The 23831-nt window shown below is 40.5% G+C and overlaps 1 protein-coding gene across 2 annotated transcripts in view; it reads left to right on the top strand.

The window, feature by feature from the left end:
- Shld2 (shieldin complex subunit 2) overlaps nucleotides 1-23831 on the top strand; it is an 86262-nt gene that overhangs the window by 563 nt on the left and 61868 nt on the right. For both annotated transcript variants that reach the window (XM_075988721.1, XM_075988720.1), the window contains exon 2: nucleotides 1220-1274. The gene's annotated coding sequence lies outside the window, so the exon portion shown is untranslated. The remainder of the gene's footprint in view (nucleotides 1-1219; nucleotides 1275-23831) is intronic.

The raw sequence follows: 23831 nt of genomic DNA on the forward strand, positions 1-23831 counted from the left end.
CACCCTCTCGTTGTTGTGACTCTACAATGGGCTGAGTGCGTGCCTCCCTTTCAACATTAAGACCTAAAGTAAGACCAGGAAACTAGAAATAGGATTAATGCCCCTAGGAATGTCTAGTAGATGTGTGTAATTTCTGAGACTCTCTTTATGGCTCAGGCTGGCCTTGAACAACAGATCTGTCTGCTCCTGCCTCCCGAGTGCCCAGATATAAAGGACTGTGCCACGGTTCTCTCTCTCTGTTCATGTATATTCTATATATTGTCTCTCTCTCTCTATATATATATCATACACATAAACTATACAGAATATATGCTCTCTACATAGAATATATAGAGAAAATATTCTATATATTCCATACATAGGGAGTATATATAATCTATATAGAGAGTACATATACTTTAAGTGGTACAGAATCTGATTTTGTAAGTTATGTTTCAAAATTACAAGTTTTATGAATTATAAACACACACACAATATATATATATATATTCTTTAAACGGTCCAGGATCTGATTTGTAAATTGCAAGTTTCACAATGGTAGCCAGGCTTGGGTGCTGCATGCCTGGAATCCTAGGACCTGGGAGGTGGGGGCAGGAGGCTTGAGTTTGAGACCAGCCTGGGCTAAATGACGCACCACCGTTTTCTCTTAAACAAAACGAATCTACATGAGAATTCAGTTACACACACACACACACACACACACACACACACACACACACACGCTCTTGCATGCACATCCTTTAAGGCAAGTTACCAAATGCCACATTACTAATGAAAGCACCCCGGAGTACCTTGGCAGTTTTATATAAAACAAAGTCTAGTGCTTCCTGACATCATCCCTCTAATAGATGATTTTATTCATCTATTAAAACATGGAAGAGAAATTTATTATTTGGTTTTTTGAAACAAGGTTTCTCTATGTAGCCCTGACTGCCCTGTAATTCACTATGTAGACCAGGCAGGCTTTGCCCCCGGAAGTCTGCCTCCCACACCAGACTGAGAAATTCTTACAATGTTTTATAAACGTGAGGTGACAACCTAGACTGGCTAAAGAACATTCATTTACCTCAGTGTACTCTGAAGCAAAATTTATCTTTATTTTTTTAACCAGTGCAGCTTATATCTTACCTTACTTGCTGGATAAATGACAAACTCTTAATTACATTTGTACTGTGTAATGGTGCTGTTAATTATATTGTAATTATATTTGTTTTTTTAGCAAAAAAGATTCTCTGACCTGCATCGTGATTTTGGCTTGATGTGAAAAGATTAAGGTACCGAATTTCCTTTTTACTTGATAATATTATCACTTTATGATTTTACATTGTGGAAACAAAACATTCCACTTCGTACCTGAGGCGGCAGAAGAATAAAGCCCCCAAATCCTGAAGTTTAAGCATAACTCTTACTAGTGTCCGTGAGTACACGGACATGATTTTCTTTCCATGTTAAAATCTTTGATACGTTTTCAGAGGAATGGTGGAAACTTAGTTTTATCTTTCTTATTTATTTTTAGTTTTTTGTTTTGAGACAGAAGTCCATAATCCAGGCAAGCCTGTAACTCACTTTGTGGTGTAGGCTGGGATTGCCTGGTGAGTTATTGTATCAGATAATTTCCTTTCTTGATAACCAAAGCCTTCAAAATAACAAATAAAAATAAATAAGTGTTTAGTATTGCCTTTCCTGTGGCTTAGTTACCTGAACCAAAGACATCTTTGGAAGTGATGGGAAATACAGCTGTAGAAATGAGTTTTTCAGTTGCGTGTCTCCAGTGTGTCAGTATTTTCACAATGACTCAGCTGCCTGTAACTCCAATGCTTAGGCAGCTGAAGCCGGATTGCCTTGAATTTGAGGCTATCCTGGGCTACATGGTGAATTCGAGGATAGCCAGCAAGACACTGTCTTAAGGGGGGGGAGAAAGCAAACAAACAAAATAACAGCTTTGAGAATCTAATAATGTCACTGTTTTTATTAAAAGCTTTTTAAAAGATGTTTTTAACGTTACATACATGCAATTTACATAAACTTTACTAATTGATAGGTTTTGAAGAATAAGAGTGGATGGGCATGTTTTTGATAACATGCCTTTGATCTCTGACACAGGCGCACTTATTTCTGGTTTTGAGAGGAGCCTGGTGTACATAGTATGAACCTATCTTCCCCCAAAAGAATGAACTTCTACAAGTCCACCTCTTTAACCCCTGTTTAGTATGTAGTTGGAGTTTTCCTTTCACCCTAAAGGAGATATTGTAACTCCTTACTTGACAGGAGGGACTGAGGCTCAGGGGCACAAGTAAATTGTTGATATTCATCTATCTAATTTGACTATGATTCAAAAAATTTGACTCCAAAATTCTGTTAATTTTGCCTATTCAAAAAATATATATTTGCTTTGTTTAGAATTGCATTTGACTGCTTTGTAAAACATATGAATAATGACCATATTACAGTTTAATTATTCATAGTAATTTCCATTTCAAAAAGAGGCCAAAATTTAACTTGAAAGGAATTGTAGTCTTTGATGGCATCCAACAAAGACAAATTGGTTTTCTGTTCTGTGGCTGACATGACTTTCTCTTGCTGTTTTATAGTCTTGCCTGTTCTTGATCTAGAGTGCTCTTTTGTGCTTTCAAGTACACGAGGAAGATTTTAGAAGAATGTTAGAAGTAGATGTAACAAACACACGGGCAGAAATCGTTGGATGGATTATTTAGTTAGTACACGGACATGATTTTCTTTCCATGTTAAAATCTTTGATATGTTTTCAGAGGAATGGTAGAAACTTAGTTTTATCTTTCTTATTTATTTTTAGTTTTTTGTTTTGAGACAGAAGTCCATAACCCAGGCAAGCCTGTAACTCACTTTGTGGTGTAGGCTGAGATTGCCTACATGGATGGATACATGTTCTGTTCTGTACATTTCATCTAACTGGAGTCATTCAGTATCTGATCCTTAGAGGTTTTCAAAGTATGTTAGTGTAACCACTTCATTGCCTGACTGCTCCTCCTCTCTTCTCCTTTTATGATCTGTCACTGTCTTAAGCCCACAACTGTCACATTTTTAAAGTTCACTGGTTACAGATAGGCCTTTGTTTTGAACAATTAGGAATAGTATTGTTCTGAACATTCTTATACAGGACTTTCTGTAGAAATATTTTCGGTTCTCTTGGGTGTTTACCTGGGAAGGGAATTGGTAGGTTGTGTGGTCAGTTTGTGTTTATCCTTTTGGGAAACTGTCGAATTGTTTTCATATTGACTACACTGTTTTAATTTCCACTCTCCCTGTAAATGGATTCCAGTTTCTCTCCTCACCAGTGTTTCTGTCTTTTTGATTATAGCGTCTAGTGGTGTCAAGTTGAACCATTAGCCTCTCTTTGGAGTCTAATAGTCAATAATGTGGAGATTGAACATCTTGCTGTGTTCTTTTTGGGGGAGGAGTTCAAGACATATTTTCCTGTGTTACAGCCCTGGCTGTCCTAGGACAGTTCTGAAAAGTTATATGAGAATGTTACTATGAAATTTGGTAGAATAGCAGAATCGGTGTACTTCAACAATCTGTTGTATATTTTCTTTTCCTTGTCGTTGCTCTTTTGCCTTCCCTCCTGAAGGAAAAAATGAAATAAAAGGAGGACATGACTACTCCTAAAGTATGTAGGTTTTTATTGTAGTTATAGGAGAGAAAGCAGACAAAAGGAAGAGTCACACTGAGCATGGCCAGCAGACTAAACTGGACCATGAGAGGAGAGATGAGGAGGTGGCAAGAGAGGAGCCACCAACCAAGAAAGATGGCCCAGGCCAAGAGGCCATGAGACTAGCATAGCCAAAATAGCTGGATTATACATGGATCAGATGGTACGTGAGGGGGAGAAGCAGAAGTCCAGCCCCTGGGAGGGAGTGGTTTAGGGTAACTGGTGGGATCAAAAGTGCTGGGAGGAAGCACAGGTACTGAGTGATACTGGGAGGGCTGGCCAGAGTCCACTTTGATGTATTAATAGGCACCTCAGTTAGACATATGTCCTGGGTTTTCAAGACCTAACATTCCAGCCTTTTGTTGATGATAAAGGGACAATGTAATCTCTTATATAACTTCTTCCTGCTTAAACTGGGGTGTTTTGGGGCCCAGGAAGGCTGGTATGTTGTACAAAGCCAGCAAAGGAGAGAGGAATGTAGGCTGGGGGACATTTGCTTTGCTCACTGCCCAGATTCTGGGGGACTACCTGGGGCTACTGACGTGTAGGCTGCTTTAGAGCCATCTGGGCTGTAGGTACCAAGGAACACCAGGGTTGGCCCATTGCAGGCAGTTTTGGAGCAATCTGCAGTTGATTGGAAATCTGTTGGGACAGAATCAAACTAGGAGGTAAAGTTGAGTTTAGGAGAAAATTTTTGTCTTTATTTGACAAATTTTTGAAACTTCCAGTGTCTTGCTATATTAATAGCTACCTCAGCCATTTCTTTTCTGTTTCTGAGACACCCGCACTCTCCTCTTTCCTTTTTCTTCCTGGTATATTAGTGAAAACCCATTAAAAGGAGGAATACGGAGACCTGATACAGACGTCAGTGATAGTTGGTTTTTTAAAAAAGGTTGTGATTATCACTTGGTACATAAAAATCCTAAAAATATTAAGTGATAGTGTCTTGCTTTTTATAGCCTGAACTGTCCTTAATCTCCTAGACTAGCCTTGACTTACAATGTGTTGGCATTCCATCATTATATTACTTGGGAGGCTGAGGCAGGAGACTTGTCATTTGGGGACTGGCCTATTAGCTGGGGAGTACCATGCTTTTAGGATTTATCCTTGTTAGGTCAAGGGACTAGAGGTGGCTCAGAGGTTAAGAGGATGTGCTGCTCTTGCGGGTAACCTGGGTTTGGTTCCCAGCACCCACATGGTAGCCCACAACCACCTATAATTCAGTTCCTAGGATCCAGTACCAGTTTTTGGCCTCTGCTGGTAGCTTTCACATGGTGCTAAGTAACTGCAGGTATACACACACATACACATGAATTAAAAAAAAAAGTCAGGCAGTGGTGGTGCACACCTTTACTCTAGTCCCAGCACTTGGGAGGCAGAGGCAGGTGAATCTGAGTTTGAGGCCAGCCTGATATACAAAGAGAGAGTTCAGGGACAGCTGGGGCTACACAGAGAAACTCTGTCTTAAAAAATCTTTTAAAATGTTAGGTTGAAACACAATAAATAAATGTAAGAAAAATATTTTAATGTTATTTCTCTCTCAAGCAGAGTCAGCTGCTTCCTGTGTTTTCCAATAAATCTCATGTGTGACGTTTGTTGTGAGGTGTGGTGTGACTTTGTGGTATTCCCGGGCTCCCGACTACCAGGATACTGTGCCCCCCAGAGCTGTAACACAGCCAGGTCTCTTGTCACTGAAGTCTAGAGTGAACAGGTGGGAAGCAGCTAATTTTAAACTACAAGGCAGCACTCACTGTGGAAATGTAGAAAGGGGGGATTTCTTCACCAAGAACAGGTCATCATGTCCCAGAAAGAGAAACCAACTGACCCTTGAGTGCCTGTGGCCTACGGACAGAGTGAGGAACAGCAACCTCCTATTCTGCATGTAGGCTGTATGGTAAAAAGAAGTTTCATGGGTATTGAGCTCAGCAATATCCCCTCCCCACCCCTACCCTGCAGCGTCTAAGAGGCATCAGCGACAGAGATGGGATGTGTAGAATCCAGCTCTGGCCCCCAAGGCTGTGCTCAGAAGAAATAGCAGTAGCACTGAAGAAGGAGTTTTTATTTAACTTGGTGGAGGGGGTGCATTGAGAGGGAGGGAAACTGTAGGTGGAGTTTTTCTGTCTGGACTGCCTAGTCCCAAATAAACATGTAGAAACTCACATTAATTACAAATGCTCAGTTGATAGCCCAGGCTTATTACTAATTAACTCTTACAACTTAAATTAGCCCGTTTCTATTAATCTACATTCTACCACATAGATTATGGCTTTACCTGTCCTCCAGCATGTCCTGCTCTACTTTGATGAAACTGGCAGAAAAATACAAAGAATTTGGAAAAAACTTGTAGGTCTGTTATATCAACTTCAGGAAGCATTTGATAGCATTTGGAGGAAAGGACTTTGGGAAACAATGTACCCAGAGAAAATCATAAGAATACTAGAACATGCCTATAAAGATACCTTTGCATCAGTCAAAGTCTAGAGAATTAAGTGATCAATTTAAGACAGTTGTAGGACTATTGCAGGGATGTGTGGTGTAGGAGGTCCTTCTGTATTTGTGTTGCTTTCATTGGTTGAATAAAGAAACTGCCTTGGCCTTTTGATAGGGCAGAACTTAGATAGGTGGGAAAAGAGAACTGAATGCTGGGAGAAAGAAGGCAGGCAGAGAGAGCTACCATGGAGCCTCCAGGTCAGACATGCTGAATCTTTCCCGGTAAGCCACGGTTGTGGTGAACACAGATTAATAGAAATGGGTTAGATCAAGATGTGAGAGTTGGCCAAGAAGAGGCTAGATATAATGAGCCAGGCAGTAATTTAATTAATACAATTTCTATGTGGTTATTTCGGGGGTTAAGCTAGCTGGGTGGCAGGACACAGCCCGCTCCTTCTACAACAGATGTGTCCTCTCACCACTACTTTTTAATATATTCCTGGGATTAATAATAGCAACAGCCCTGGAGGATGAGAAGATAGGCGTGCATTAGGTGGTGTGTGAATCAATAACTTGTGTTTTGCCGATGATACAGCACTACTTGCTGAAAATCCAAATGAGCTGCAGGCCATGGTAAACAGAGGGTGGAAGTCAGTGAACACCTTGGCATGAAAGTAAACATGGAGAAGACTGAGATACAACACATGGGAAGGGCACACACGAATTTTAACATTGTAATAAAGAATCAGAACCTCAAGTAGACAGTCAACTTTGTCTATCCTGGAGGAAGCTCAGTTCAAAGGAGGGAACTATTTCAGACGTCAAGAAGTGAATAGGGTTAGCGAGGGCTGCATTCCAGGCACTAGGAAAGGTTTGGTCAGCAAGAGACATACGACAATAAAATTACAAGTCTATGAGATGCTTGTCTTGAGCTGCCTTCTTTACAACTCTGAAACCTGGACAATGAAATGCTCCTCAGAACAGCAGCTGAATGCGCTTGAGATGGCGTGTCTCAGGAGGATTCTAGGTGTCACATGAAGAGATAGGCTGTGCAAAGATAACATTAAGAAACCTCTCCATGTATAGAAGGAAGTATAAACTACAGGACACAGCAATGGTGCTTGAGATACTTCAGCTGTGTTATGAGAATGAGTGATGGCAGATACCCGAATATAACACTGCTTGGAGGAATGCCCAGGATAAGACGAAGAGGAAGGTCCAAAGAATGCTGGATAGACAGCATAAAGGAAGACTGTGGAACCTCAGGTATGACACTAACACAGCATCTAGGACTGCCCAGGATAGAAACAACTGGAGAACCACCATAAATGGACTGCCCATGCATGTTTAAGCATTGCCAGGGCATAACTGAGATGATGATTCTAACAGGAGGAGCAGGCTGCTTGTTGTCCCAGCTGCCCGCTAGCTTACACCCAAAGTAATCACACAGAAACTGTATTAATTAAAACACTGCTTGGCCATTAGCTCTAGCCTCCTATTGGCTAACTCTCACATCTTGATTTAACCCATTTCTGTTAATCTGTGTTCACCACGAGGTCATGGCTTACTGGGAAAGATTTAGCATGTCTGACCTGGCGTCTCCATAGCGGCTCTCTCCCCTGCTTTCTTCCTCCCAGAATTCAGTTCTGTCTTCTCTGCCTAAGTTCTGCCCTATCAGGCCAAAGCAGTTTCCTTTTTGATTAACCAATGAAAGCAATACACAAACAGAAGGACCTCCTACACCAGATGATGATGACATTCTGCCACGTGGATCGTGGGTTTACCTGTCCTTTAGCATATCCTCCCTCTCCAGCTGGCTGACAACCTCTCCCCACAACTCGCTGTCTCAGCCCTTCCCTCCCAGCATTCTCCTTGTTTGGTTGTCTTTTTTTTGGGGGGGGGGTTCGAGACAGTGTTTCTCTGTGGTTTTGGAGCCTGTCCTGGAACTAGCTCTTGTAGACCAGGCTGGTCTCAAACTCACAGAGATCCGCCTGCCTCTGCCTCCCAAGTGCTGGGATTAAAGACGTGCGCCACCACTGTCCGACTGGTTGTCTTACTCAATCTCTTTCTGCCCTGCTACCAGCTAGTCAGATTTATTATTAATAACTAGCACAATCCACAGCAGGAAACAGCTGTGAATGGAGGGAGATAAATAGGATGCTGTAGAATTAAGAAAACAAAAAAAAATTTAAAATTTAGGTCAATTTAATGTTGTTTTGGTAATTGAATGATAAGAAAGAAAGCTAAGTTAAAAGTTAGTGTATATCTGTTAAGCAGTTAAAAGTAGACATAAGTGAAAAATATACTAGCAAAGTAAAAAGTAATTTTTCCTTAATCATGGAAGGCTTATGGCGGAAATACACTTTTATTTATTATTATTTTTTGGAGGGCATTGAGACAGTGTTTCTCTGTGTAGCCCTGGCTGTCCTGGAACTCACTCTGTAAACCAGACTGGCTTTGAACTTACTGAGCTCTGCTTGCTTTTGCCTTCCAAGGGCTGGGATTAAAGCTATGAGCCACCATCACCCAAGAAACAGACTTTAAATGGAAGGCATAGATATAGTGTAATTGCACTTGCTCCTCAGGAGCAATTAGAGTCTTCTAAAGGCAGAGAAGATACCGGCCAGGCACACTGATGTGCACAGTCGACTGAGTGAGCAGGGGTCTGACTTCAGAACTGGATGGCATGGAGGGAGCAGGTATTCGCTGATAGGTTGTTTGGCCTATCCAAATAAAAACTTAAACTCAAGCCATAAACTAAGGTAATTGGTGCCTGTCAAGAAGCCTGGAGACGGGACTTTTCACTGTAAGTACAAAAGGTCAGTTATAACGTCAGCTACCGAAGCACTCTTTTTTTTTCTGTTTTATGTTCAGATAGTGATAATTTTTTTGACAGTTATAAGATAACTATCTCAGTTGCAGGGGTCACAACAGACACAGCTAAGTGCTAAGAAGGGAACGCAGCTCCTACCCTTTATTAGTGCAGATAACCCTTTCCAAAGGCTACCATCCTTCAGCTCTCATAGGCCCTAGTAGCTGGGTCTAAGTTACATGCCCCATCTTAGGTATAGGCAGGCTTTGCCAGCAAGGAGGAAGTATGGAGGAAGTAATTACTTGAAAGGCAACTTTCCCAGTTTGCTTTGTCTTACTGTGATAGAAATCATGACCAAAAATAACTTGAGGAGGAAAAGCTTTATTTGATTGACATGTCCCATCACAGTCCATCACAGAGGGAAACCAAGGCGTGGATGCTGAGTGCTGTCTTGTTTTTTGTACTTCGTTCACTTTTCTTTCTTTTCTGTTTTGTTTTTGTTTCTTGAGGCAGTGTCGGTCTATTATGTAGCTCTGGATGTTCTTGAACTTGCTGTGTACACCAGGCTGGCCTGAAACTCACAGAGGTCCACTGCCTCCGTCTTCAGAGTGCTGGGATTAAAGGCATACACCACCATTATTGTCCAGCTTCCCTACTTATACAGGCTCAGGGATGATAATGCCCGCAGTGGACTGGACCCCACAACATCAGTCATCAATCAAGAAAATGCCCACAGTCTGGCCCACAGGTCAATATGATAGAAACATTTTCTCAGTTGAAGTTCCTCTTTCCAGATAACCTTGGCTTGTGGCAAGTTGAAAAAAAAACAAAAAAAACCCAAAAAACTAGCCAGCGTAGTTTTTGCCATAATTTGCCACAGAGAATAACTGCCTTGCTGTTTTTTATCCCATTGTGATAATATATTTCTTCTTATTTATTGTTTGTGGGCCTAGCCTTTAATGGCTGAGCCATCCCTCCAGGCTGATAATGTATTTCTCTAGACAACATTGGAATGGAGCGGTACTTCTGGAGTGTGACTTGGGAATTATGATGCTTATGATTGGGTTGATTTTTTTTCAACACCAAAATTGAAAATTCTGGTCCTCTTTGAGATCTTATATAATGATGATTATTTTAAGATAATGCTTTCAGTTTTTGAATAACAGCTTATAAACAACCTTGTGGTCTGGTAATTCTTATCTATGTTTGGCCACGTGGATTGGTACCTTTTCTCAGTAAGGCATTCTCCTCTCGTTTCCTCTGTGTCTGACTTGTAACTATGTCTCTGCTCTTCCTCTTCCCAGAATTTTCTTAGTCTCCTCGCCCTGCTTATACTTTCTGCCTGGCTACTGGCCAATCAATGTTTTATTAAACCAATATGAATGACAAATCTTTACAGTGTACAAGCATTATCTCACATCAGTCTATGCCCTACACTAGTGGCAAGATGTCACTGATGGCAACATTATCAAGAAATCTGCCAAGATCATTTCAGCACTTAATTTTGATTACAAACCCCACAAGTTGAGGATGTATTTCTGTTCTATCTTCCTATCTAACAACACAGTAAACATGGGTTAATTTAAATTGTAAGAGCTAGTTAGTAATAAGTCTGAGCTAATAGGCCAAACAGTTATAATTATTATAAGCCTCTGTGTGCTTATTTGGGACTGAACGGCTGCAGGACTAGGTAGGACAGAAACTTCTATGATAGACGAGTAGTTTAAAACAAGGAGAGTGCTGATTTGGCCTTCATGCTGTTAAAGTCCTTGCTCTTGTCCAGAGCAGAGATGGTAGACTCTAGATTGTTTTACAGTGATACTGTATCACAAGCATAACTTAGAATAACACTACTTTAAAGATACTTAAGGAAGTGCAGGGGGGTGAGGGAAGGCACAGGCCTTTAATTTCAGTTCTTGGGAGGAAGTGGCAGGCTGATCTCTGAGTTTGAGGAGTATGAGGTCAGCCTGGTCTACAGATGGAGTTCCAGGACAGCCAGGATTGCACAGAGAAACCCTGTCTTGAAAACAAAACAGCAACAACAACAACAACAACATCATCAACAACAAGAAACCCCCCAAAAAGATACATGGGGAGAGTAGAGGTAACTTTAAAAATATTTATTCACCACAATTTTCTCTCAGAGTAGAATATTTATGATTGTCTTCTTAGAGAGCCCGTGAAAATGAAACACAAAGAGGTTACACATACATCTGCAGACACGCACAAAAATAAAATGTAACAAAAACTTTAAAACATGTATAAATGGCCAAATAAATGCATGAAAAATGGAAATACAATAAAAAAATCACGGACAGTATTTCATATCCTCTAGGAATGACTGTAACAATAATAAAACCAAAAAACTAACAGCTCTCTGTTGAAATTAGAACCCGATGGAGACCAAATAGTACAGCAGTGGTGGAAAATAGTTTGGCAGTTCCTAAAAGAATCAGGCACAGTTACCATATTGTTTAGTAATATTCCCGAAAAGAGTTGATGCCATGTGTGTAACAGTATCTTGTATAATAGTGTTGATGCCAACTGCATTAATAATAATAATGGAAACCTGAAAACAAACCAAATGTCTATCAGATCATAACTGTGTAAACACAAGTGCTACTTCCCACACAGTGGAGGAATATTAACCATAAAGAAGGATGAAATACTGGTCTCGGAGTATAGCTTAGTTGGTAGACTGCTTGCCTAACATGCGTGAAGCCCTGGGTTCACGCTCTAGCAGCCGGTACACCAGGTGTGATGGTGCTCACCTGTAATTCTAGTGTTTTGGAGGTGGAGGTAGGAGAATCAGACCACGTAAGGAATTTAAGAACAGCCTAAGACTCACGAGAGTCTCAAAAACCAAAACAAAGAAATGAGAGCTGGCAGCGGCAGTGGCGGCAGCGATGGTGGTGTTGGTGCATGCCTGTAATCCCCGCACTCTAGAGGCAGAGTCAGGCGGGTGTCTGTGAGATCGAGGTCTACAAAGTGAGTTCCAGGACAGCCAGGGCTCTTACATGGAGAGATCCTGTCTCAGAAAAACAAAACAAAACAAAAACCCTCAAAGACAAAATAAATAAAAAGCAAAACAAAATGAAACATCAAAAAGCCAGAACAAAGAAATGAAATACTGATTCATGAAACACCACCAATGAAACTTAAAAACATTACCAAGTGAAAGAAGGCAGACACAGAAGATTGACTTTATATGATTCATGTCTGTGAAATGTGCAGGACAGGCAGCTCCGTGACAGTAACAGGTAGATTAGTGGTTCCTAGGAGGTGAGACACAGAGGCTCGGGAATGGCTGTTAGCCACATAAGGCCTTCTTTTGAGGAGATGGACACATTCTGGAATTAGATGGTAGGCACAGTTGTAAACATTGAAGTGGCAATTTGTGCCAATTTGATCCCAAAATTTCTTTTCTTTTTTTACATTATTTATTTTGTGTGTTCATGCATGTGTGGTAGTTGTTTCAGAGCATGGGCATGGTGGTCAGAGGGCAACTTATAGGCACCCACTCTTGTTTCCCACTGTGTGCTTCCCAGGGATCAAACTCAGGCCCTTATTTACTAAGCTATTTCACCGACCTTCAAAACTTATTTTCACTTTAGAATTAACTACAGTTCTTTTAGCAAGCCAGTTAATGCCTTTGTTTTATATTAAACTAGTAGTTCAATGCAATTGGTCCACAGAATCAGTGTGCAGTGAGATTTTACAGTAAGAACATTGTCAGGAAGAGAAATTATTTTTCCTGGGCCGAGTATGTAGCACAGTGCTTGCAGTTTACCTAGCTTTGGAAAGACCCTGGGTTTGATCTCTAGCACCTCAAAGTAAATACTTTCCCTCCAAGTATGAAGCATCTTAATTTAACAGCTTCAGATAATGAGTAATGCTGCCAGATGTAGTGTGTGCCTATAACACCTGGGAAGATGTAGTGTGTGCCTATAACACCTGGGAAGATGTAGTGTGTGCCTATAACACTTGGGAAGATGTAGTGTGTGCCTATAACATTTGGGAAGATGTAGTGTGTGCCTATAACACTTGGGAAGATGTAGTGTGTGCCTATAACACTTGGGAAGATGTAGTGTGTGCCTATAACACTTGGGAAGATGTAGTGTATGGCTATAACGCTTGGGAAGATGTAGTGTGTGCCTATAACACTTGGGAAGATGTAGTGTATGTCTATAACACTTGGGAAGGAGAGGCACAAATGTTGTGACTTCAAGGCTGAAATTATAGGAAAAGACAGGGTGAGTGCACTTAAGACATTAAGAAAGGGAGAGTTTTGAGAAGGCCTTTGGAGACAAAGTGCAGTATTTTCTAAAAGAGAGTATCTAGAATTGGGGCGGTGTATTTCCTGTTGCTCTCTATATATAGTAGTCATGGGAGTGATTTTCACCCGAGAGTGCAGGTTAAACAGTTAGCGATTCTTGCTTTGGATTCTATGGCCTAGTGTGGCACAAGGGATAATGTGGCAAGAGATTAGAGTAGAAACTTTGAAAGTGGGCTTTGCAATTAGGCTGATGGAGAGTAAATAAAACCAGAAATAGATGCTGGGATATGAAGAGCTCAGAGGTTAAGATTGGGTGTTGTAATTCAAGAGTTAGAGTATGGTTGCTGTTACAACACAATGTTGGGTTTGGCTACTGAATGGATTTCAGAGTGTAGGCTCTTAGTATGGAGATAAGCTGGCTGTAAAGCTAGGTTGTTGAGAGCCAGGGAGTGTAGGAATTCAGAACCAGACTGCAGTCTTTTGTGAATAGAGTGATTGGTTGACAGTTGTCTAGGGGTCTTGGCAAAAGGAGAATGGGTGGGTCCTGGGCTCAGGGCTGTCTGATAGTCTTATGTAATCTTATCTTATGGTTGGAAGTTAGGTACTTTCCTTTAGATGTTGACCCTCCCTGGTGGTATCAGCTTATGGCTTTTTCTGGAACCCAGTGCTGCCTGCTGTGGCAGCTGTGCGGCCTGGACCCCGTATGTGGCCAGGTTGTCCTGGGCCCCACAGTAAATAGGATGAACAACACAGTCATCTCCGATGTGAAAGTGTCAGCTTTGTGGGAAACTGTTTATGCTGACAGACAGAGACGCTGGAATATATGAAAACTATATTATGTCACTGTTTCCAGTTTTGCTTTCTAATGTTCAGCATCCTTTGCTTTTGCTTAGTGTACCATAAAGCATCCTACTGTAAAGCTGTTTTATTCTTGGCAAAGCTCAGCTGTGAGTGCTTTATTTGGCTTTTTAGCTTCATCAATCTTGTCTCTGTGAGACATGTGGGTAGACATAACCAACCCTCAGTCCTAGCTAGAGTGAGAAAACAGTGAGAAAGGGAGAAGGGGAGGGGGAGAAGAGAGAGAGGCAGAAGCTGCCTCTCCAGAAGAAGGGCAGAGAGAGTGGGTGGGGTGGGTGGGAGGGAGAGGTTAGGAGTAGGTGGAGCTTGTCTCTTAAAGGGACAGGGTATCCAAGTGACAGACCTGGCCAGGCGATTACATGACTATGACATTGAAGGACACGTTTTCCCCTCTAGTAATCATAACTCCTATAACTCCTCAGGGAGGAATGGAGCCTTACGAGCACATCTTTACTCCATAATGGGTTGCTGATTCAACCATAACCACTATGAATTTAAAAGCACGTCATGTTCAAAAGGTAGACTTCCACGACACCTTATCCTCTGTCTTTGAAAACAGTTTTTATTTTAAAACCTTATTTTTTATTTTATGTTCATTGGTGTTTTGTTTGCATGTATGTCGGTGTACGATGAGCATGTAGTATCTGGTGGAAGCCAGAAAAATGTGCAGATTCCCTGGGACTGGACTAATACATGGTGGTAAGCCGCCATGTAGATGCTGAGAATGATGCAGTTGGTATGTTTCACTGTGAACCATCTCTCCCGCTGCTCTGTGTCTTATGCTTTTTTTATTTGCTCTTTCATGATGTTCCTAAGCCCTGGAGTGGCGATATAGATGTCCCATTTAGGGCAGAGCATCCAGCAGTCACTTATTCTCAGCAGTTTGATGAGTTAGGAGCTTTTGCAGTACCTGTTCCCACTGTGAAAAGAAACTTACGTGACCAGAGCAGACAGCAGCACTAGTCTATGGCCATACACAGTTGTTTAGAAGATGATGTGGCACACACATCGTGTCCATTCGGCAATGCAACAGTAGTACTTAATAATTTGCTTTTAAAACTAGAAAATGTATCATAAAGTCAATAAATCAATCTCAAAGTGTATGTCTCCTGAAATCCTTTATTATATTAATTTTGGCATGTGTAAAATATGCTTCAGATTCAGTCAGGTCATGAACAACTTAAAACAAAAAGCATGGTGTCTTTTTTGTTTGTTTGTTTATTTTTGTTTCTTCGAGACAGGGTTTCTCTGTAGCTTTGGAGCCTGTCCTGGAACTAGCTCTTGTAGACCAGACTGGTGTTGAACTCACAGAGATCTACTTGCCTTTGCCTCCTGAGTGCTGGGATTAAAGGTGTGCATTACCACTGCCCGGCACATATCTTTTTTAGGGTACTAGGAGGTACTAACATGTATGACTCTGCTTTAGAAACCAGGAATAATTGTGCTAGCAGGAAATATGACTTACAGTATGTTTAACCATCTCTGCCTCTTCCAAAAAAAATTGATGATATTAGAAAGGATTCCCATCTCACATTTTCCCTTTGTAACTACTAGTATAGTTTGCCTCCTATTCCTCTTGTCTTCTGTTCAACCTTTAGACCAAAGACAGTAGCAGATAAAATATGAAGAAAATTTGAGGGAATAAAATTTCATTTTTTTATAGAGAGTCATAAAATAAAGTTAATGCTTTTAAAAAAAGGGTAAAGTCTTTAAAGAGACAGAGTAAAGTAATAGAGTAAAAATCAGCCACATAAAAATGAAAAATTCACAGAGTCTGGATTCTGTATATTATTGTGTTTTCTTTAAATTTTTTGACTGTCAAGGAGCTAAGTACAGAGAGACTTTTCATTGTATGTGCTGCTAAGCAAATCTACCATGTATATTACAAAAGTATCTTGACTTCAGAAGTTGGGTCTAAGGATATGATGCTTTGGAAAAGAGGTTCTTCTTTTGTTTTCACAAAAGGTGGAGACCCTGTGGATTGCTTCTAGACCAATATGGTATGATAGACCACGCCCTCCTGAAAGGTCATCTAAACACCCTCAAAAAATTACTTCACCCAACTGCTGACTGAGATGAACCTAGCACACAGGATACACCACAAAAGACTGAGTAACAGTGCCCCCATACAGTACAAGGCAGTTTAGAGACAAAAAACTGCTCTCATATTCCCAAATATTGTTTTTAAATGTTCTTTTACATTTAAAGGGGGATATGATATAGATATGAATAATCTGCATTGGTATGATATTGCTTTATTGATACAAATTTAGGTCAATCTTGTTATATGTATATTTCTGCTCTTGATTAAGGTATTGTGATTGTGTAGTTCATTAAAAAATGTAATGTATAATTAGAAAATATAGGTTGTTAATGGATAATCATTGATAATAGTCAAGCAGGTAGTTAAGTTAGTTAGATTTTCTAGATAGAAATATATTTGTTAGATAGGCATTCTTCATATCTTTCAGGACTAAGAAATATGGAATTTAAAATGTTTTAATAACTTTTTTGTGCAAATATAATAATTTATTACAGTTTATAGATACAAAGTAGAAAGGACTTGAGCATTCCTATTGTCTTGATGGCAAAGGTACAGCAGAACCAGACTACCATCACTTTACAGTTTCCCTTTGCATTTAAACCTTGGCCAGCAGGAGGCTGGGGAATGTTTTAATAACTTAGGGCTTTTTTTGACAATGAGACATGTCTGCTCCTGGCAGCATCAAGCTACTTCTTGAGGAAGATGGGCATTGAAGAGGCTCCTTATGGAGTTGGTTAGCCATTTGGGCAAGAAACTGCTCTTGCCTGGACTGTTGCATAAACTGGACATAAAAAAACCCACAGAGAGATGACTTCTAAACTTGCCTAAAAGTGAGATGGTCCTTCAGTCTTCCTGCTTCACAAAAGAGTGTGCGAGACATTCTGTAGGACACAGAAAAAAGTGATTGAACTGTCTTTGAAATTTCCAGCTTCGTGGAAAAGTCTCCTGGTATGGGCCTGTAGGCTAAAGATGGATGCCTCAACAGTACAGAGGAACTTTGGGTGACTGTCCAGGCAGCGAGATGTCTCTGTCAATTCTAGAGTTTTGGAAGTTGCTTACAAACTCTCAAAGTTACTTCCTGTTTACTTAGGTAATATTATATCCTTCTGGAGTCTTTGATGGAGTTAAAGAATAAATAAATATAGTTTTCCTTAGTTATGATAAAAGATAAAGTAGATATAAATATTGTTACTGTAATTCTTGCTTGATACCTGTCTTGTTATATATAATTTTACTATGTTAAAGTTAAAGCCTTCCTTTCCATTTTAAACAGAAAAGGGAAAATGGTGTAGGAGGTCCTTCTGTTTATGTGTTGCTCTCATTGGTTAATCAATAAAGAAACTGCTTGGCCTGGTAGGGCAGAACTTAGGTAGGCAAAGAAGACAGAACTGAATTCTGGAAGGAAGGAAGCAGAGTCAGAGAGCCGCTATGGAGCAGCCAGATCAGACATATTGATTCTTTCTCGGTAAGCCACGACCTTCTGGTGATATACAGATTAATAGAAATGGGCTAAATCAAGAAGTGAGAGTTAGCCAATAAGAGGCTAGAGATAATGGGCCAGGCAGTGATTTAATTAATATAATTTCTGTGTGGTTATTTCAGGTTGTAAGCTAGCTGAGTGGGTGGGACGAACAAAGGACCCACTTCCTGCAACAGTTTTTGACTAGAACATGCTGATTATTTACAGTTTATAGTTTTAGCATATCAGAAACCACCCATGTCATGTCAGCATTTTATTCCTTCAATATTTTTCTACATTTATATTATATTAGGACCTTTTTCTTTAAGATAGTTGTTTTAAATATAATATATTTTGATCACATTCTCCCCCATCCCACACATTCTTTTTAGATATCTTAGTGATTACATTTCATATTTCTTTCCAGAGTCCTTTTTTGTTGTACTAGATTTTTTTTTTTGAGAGTGTCTTACTTTGTAGCTGTTATATAACTTTTCCTGGGGTGAATTGAATAATAGGGTACCAACAACAGACCATAAAAATGTAGCATGGTGAAGAGTTTATTGGGAATATTTACAGGACTGCAGTTGATTCAAAGGCAGCTGCATCACAAAAAGTCCCTGCCCTAGCATGAGTGCTGACTCAGGAAAGCTGCATGATGGGGGAGTGTCATATATCAATCTGTTGATTTCATTGGTTAAGCAATAAAGAAACTGCTAGGCCCATTTGATAGGCCCACCCTTAGGTGGGAGGAATAAACAGCACAGAACGCTGGGAGGAAGAGGAAGTGAGGTCAGACTCCACAGCTCTCTCCAGAGCAGATGCTAGAGAGAGACGCCATGCTACCTGCTCCAGGGAAGACGCACGCTATGAAGCTCCGATCCAGGATGGACTTAGGCTAGAATCTTCCCGGTAAGACCGGTGCTATATAGATGATAAGAAATGGGCTAGTCCAGGTGCGAGAGTTAGCCTAGAAGAGGCTGGGTAGAAATGAGCCAAACGGTGTTTAAATGAATACAGTGTCTGTGTAATTATTTTGGGCATAAGCTAGCCGAAGCCGGCGGCTGGGGTGTTGGGGACGCAGCCCCGCCGCCAATATTACTACAGCTGCATCCCTGGGGCTTTCTGTGCACCGTGGACTCGGCTTGACAACTCATCCTCTCTTCTCCCCAGCAATTGCTGTTGCTTGTATAACCTTGAGGAGGAGTCTTATGAATCTTGTAAGTTTTAGCTATTTCCTGAGAGTCTGAATTGTCTGATTCCTGATCCTGAATCTTATACCTTCTTCCTTTTTTTTTTCTTCTTGAGACAGAGTCTCACCACATTGGGCTGACTGCCCAGGAACTCACTACATAGGCCAAACTGGCCTCGTACTCAACAGAGTTTGAGTTTTCTGGCTTCTATTTCCTAAGTGCTGGGATTAAAGGCATGTACCTACTACTAGTTCTTGATTTTTAAGAGCTCTTTCCATGATGCAGTGTTTCAGTTTAAAGGAAATTGCTGCATAGTAGTACCCAGGGGTGGCCCATAGTTCCCTAGCCCAAATTGACCTGGAACTTGGGACCATTCTCTGCTATCAGCCTTTTAAGTGCTTTTTTATTTTCAAAGGCATTAACTAGTCTTTTTGAGGGTCGTCCTATGAAAAAGTATTATCCCCCCTTCTATCAGCAATTCACCAGGAACATCAATTTTCTTCCAGGTTGATAAAGGTGCTGGAAAATGGTATTAGCAATAATTTTCGCAAATCCTTTTTAAGAATTTCTCTTTAGGCATACAAGTATGTTCTTTCTAATCTTACAGCAAACCTGTTTCTTACACTCACATGGCTAAGCTGAAATGGAATTGAAACTGAGGATAACTTCTTAAGTCAGGTTACTGCTAACAGACATGGAATGAACATTTTTAATATTATTATAATATTATAAGAGAAATCCTATATTTCTCAAGTTAGTTTGGTTGTAGACATCATTATTTTTCCAAACTTATTCAGAGATCAGTCAACTCCGAGTGGATCCCAGGAATGCTGCCTGAGTCAATCTGCACTAGCGATTGCAGTCTTCTCAATAACAGTGTTTGGGAGGGAGAACTTGGTTTTTTTAGTTAGCATTCAAAGTAATGAGTTTCACCATGGCATCTTCATACATTTGTGTCAGTCTTTCGAACTAGCTTTCCTAACAGCTTTTCCGTTGGTAGTGTTTTTAAAGGCTATAGTTACTTGTTAGCTTTTCTAGTTGAACCCATCTTCTAATCTTGTTCACAAGGAACTTCCTAGTAAGTTGTTTTTGCCTCTTTGTTTTTTGAGACAGGATGTATTCCAGGCAGGCCTGGAACTTCCTATGTTTTCGTGGATGACCTTTATGTGGTCTTGGAGGCTGAACTCAGTGATCTGTGCATGCTATGCAAGCGTTCTGAGCTACATCTGAAGTCCTTGCTTTTTTTTTTTTATTTTTGAGACAAGATTTGGTATTTAGTCTGGGCTAACTCAAATTCCCATTTGCCATCATATTTCAAATGCGTGGATTACAGGTATGTACTACATCTAGCACTTCCCAGAATTTTAATACTAAAACAAAAAGGGTTTATTTATTTTTATTTTATGCACATGAGTGTTTGCCTGTCTGCATGTGTGTGCATGTACTGTGTGTGTAGTATCTGTAGAGGTTAGAGGTGACCTCGACTCCTGTGGAACTGGAGTTACACCATGTGGCTGCAGGGAAGGTGCTGGAAGGGTTTGGGAACCAGACCTGGGTTCTGTACAAGATTAAGATTAGTAAGTGCTTTGAACTGCTGATCCATCTCTCCTAAAACAATTTTTAATCCAAATTGGTGTTTTACTCTGCCCTCTCTGTTCTAAGATTATGTCAATCATAAACTCTTAGTGTTTAGAGATCCTTGAGAAGATCTAGTTCATTTTTCTTTAATTTTTTTTGTAGGTTAATAAAATGACAGCTGGGCTGGAAAGAGATGTCTCAGCCATTAAAGGTTAGGCTCACAATCAAAAATATAAGAAAGTGACAGCCATTTAGTAATTTGTATTTGAGTTTGAACCTTGGTTATACCTTTTTATTAGCTCTGTAATCTTAGAAGAATTACTTCATTTTTCTTTCTTTCTTTTTTTCCCCCTGAGACAGGGTTTTTCTGTGTAGCTCTTGGCTGTCCTGGATCTCGCTTTGTAGACCAGATTGACCTCAAACTCACAGCGATCTGGCTGCCTCTACCTCCCAAGTGCTAGGATGCTATTTCATTCTTTAAACTTTTCTTCGTCTAAAATAGTATCTTGAAGAGTAGCTATATGAATCAAATAACAGGGGCAGCAAAATGGCTTAGCAGGGAAATTCTTACCACTAAGCTTGGAACCCGAGCTCCCAAAGGTTGTGCCCTCTCCTCCACATGGGTACTGTAGCACATATGTACACAGCAGATTCACAGAATGTAATACAGTTGTCAGCAGGCCAGAAAGATGGATCAGTGGGCAAAGGTGACTACCACCAAGCCTAACAGCCTGAGTGTGACCCCTGGGGCGGCAGCCTGGAAGAGAACTGGCTCCTGCATTCTGTCCTCTGGCTGTCGTCTGTGTGCTTGAGATTGTCCCCATCACCCAGAACAGTAAGGACATACATGTAGTTTAGAAAAAGTTGAACAAGAAGCAGCAGAGAGGATGTTGGAATTTGGGGGTTGGTTTAAAAGACTTTTAAGCCAGTTATGTTAGCATAAGCCTTTAATCCCAGTATTTAGGAGAAAGGTCTCCCTGCATTCAAGGCTAACTTAGTTTCACATGCTGAGTTTTAGGCTAACCAAGATTACATAGGAAGACCCTATCTCAAAAAGAAAAAAAAAATTTTATTAGATTTTTTTTTTAAAAAAATAACAATTCAAATTCCCACTCCTTCCCCTCCTCCCATTCCCTCCACACACCCTCCCACCCAACCCCCTCTAATCCTCAGAGATGGTAAGGCACTTTGCTTTGTGGAAGGTCCAAGGCCCTCCCTACTACATCTAAGCTGAGCAAGGTATACAAAGAAAAGTGTTTTTAATGAAAAAAAAAAGACTTAACTAAGAAAATTCATGATTTGTCAAGCATGTTGAAGGTTCTCAGTCTTAATTATCCTCCCCCTTTTCCCTAATGAGACGCTCTCGATTTTATAATGTGAATGAATTATGAAATGGATGGAAAGGAGGGGCTGTCCTAAGTAGTTTTAGGTGTGAACTTTCTTAGTTTTATGCTGGCATCGGCTACACTTTCATAAAGAGATGTCATGACAACTGCAGGTTGTATGGGAGTTAAAGCCACTTTGCTTCCAGCTTTCCAGCTGACGTAAGAAGTACAACCTAGACCTGCCTGGGTAAACACCGTTCTATTATTATTATTAGCTCACCTATTATTAATGCTGAACGAGCTCTGATGCTGACTTCTGTCCTTTCTGAAACTCTACTACTACTGTTTAAATCACCCTACAGAACACGGGAAGCATCTTTCCTAACGTGGTCTTAGCCATTAGTATGTTCAAAATCATGCTTATAAGGTAATACTTCTTTGGTGTTTGTGTGCTTATGGGTAATACTTTTCAAATGTAACCTGAGCATGGACAGTCGTTTAAAACAAAGTGATTATGGTAAAAATCTATAGGAAAGCTTAAGTTTCACAACATATTACACCCTTAGCTGAAAAAGTATGGTTACTGGACATTGTGGTGTAGACCTGCAACCCCTGCGTCTGAGAAACTGAGACAGGAAGATCTTGAGGTTGAGGCCAGCCTGGGCTACATGTGGAGTTGGAGTCAGAAGTCTAGGCCACGAAGAGAAACCTTGTCTCTATATAAATATATATAATGTATAGTATATATTATGTGTGTGTATATATATTGTGTACATATGTGTATATATATATATATTTTCCCAGCTAGCAAAGGCAAGAGGATTGCTAAGTTTTATTTTATTTTTATTTTTTTGACACAAGGTTTTTCTTTGTAGCCCTGGCTGTCCTGGAACTCACTCTGTGGACCAGGTTCGCCTCAATTTTACAGAGATCCACTGCCTCTGCCTCTGTTGTTGTGGCTGTAGACAAATTATTTAAGCTATCTGTAAAGTGTTGTGAGACTGTGGGTTGGAGAAATGTCCCGATGGCCAGAACACTTGTGCTTGGTTCCCCAGGACCCATGTACAAAGTTAGGCATGGCTGTGTTGTGTATGCCTGTAACCCCAGCATGGCGGTTTTGTTTTATAGCCAAGGCTGGCATTGAACTCATAGTGAGCCTCCTGGGATTTTAATGGGGAGTACATTTATCAATTTTAGTCATATAACCATATCTTCATTTTAACAAATACTTATATAATTTATGAATTTACATAAAACAAAATCAGAGAAATAAAATAAATAGGTTTCAATGAAAGTATAAGCTTTAGAGCAGAAAGGGTAATTAGCAAATAATACGTAATGGGAGTGAGCATGGCGGCACGTGTGTAATTTCAGCGTTTGGAGGCTGGGATAGGAGTATTATGGGATAGGAGTATTACTGGCCTCCATGACATGATGGGCACTAGGTCAGCTAGCAAGGACTGCACAGGAAGAACCTATCTCAAACAAAACAACCCTACCTCTGCAAACAAAACAAAAACAAAAGAAGGAGGTTCTTAGGGTTGACCCAGGCCAACCTGGGCTTCATAAGACCCAGTTTCAAAACAAAAAGACTCTATTATAGAGATTCAGTTGGTTTCTTAGAGCAGTGATTCTCACCTCTGGGTTGTGACCCCTTTGTGTGAGGGTCAAGGCAGCCTTTTCACGGGGGTCACATAGCGGATATCCTGCATAGCAGATATTTACAGTAAGATTCATTACAGTTCTGAATCAACAACAAAAATAATTTTATAGTTGGGGTCACCACAGCATGAGGAACTATATTAAAGGGTTGCAGCATTAGGAAGGTTGAGAAGCACTGCCTCAGAGTAATATAAATTTAAAAAATTTAAAGGTGCTGGGCAGTGGTGGCGCACGCCTTTAATCCCAGCACTCGGGAGGCAGAGGCAGGCGGATCTCTGTGAGTTCGAGACCAGCCCGGTCTACAAGAGCTAGTTCCAAGATAGGCTCCAAAACCACAGAGAAACCCTGTCTCGAAAAAACAAAAAAAAACAAAACAAAACAAAAAAAAAATTTAAAGGTCTCAGTATTTAGTCCAGGCTAGCCCCAAATTTATGATCCTTTTGCTTCAGCCTCTGGGTTACTGGGATTATAGGTGTGTACTACTACACCTACCTAAGGAATTCCTT

Source organism: Microtus pennsylvanicus, chromosome 10, assembly GCF_037038515.1.
Source record: "Microtus pennsylvanicus isolate mMicPen1 chromosome 10, mMicPen1.hap1, whole genome shotgun sequence".
NCBI lineage: Eukaryota > Metazoa > Chordata > Mammalia > Rodentia > Cricetidae > Microtus > Microtus pennsylvanicus.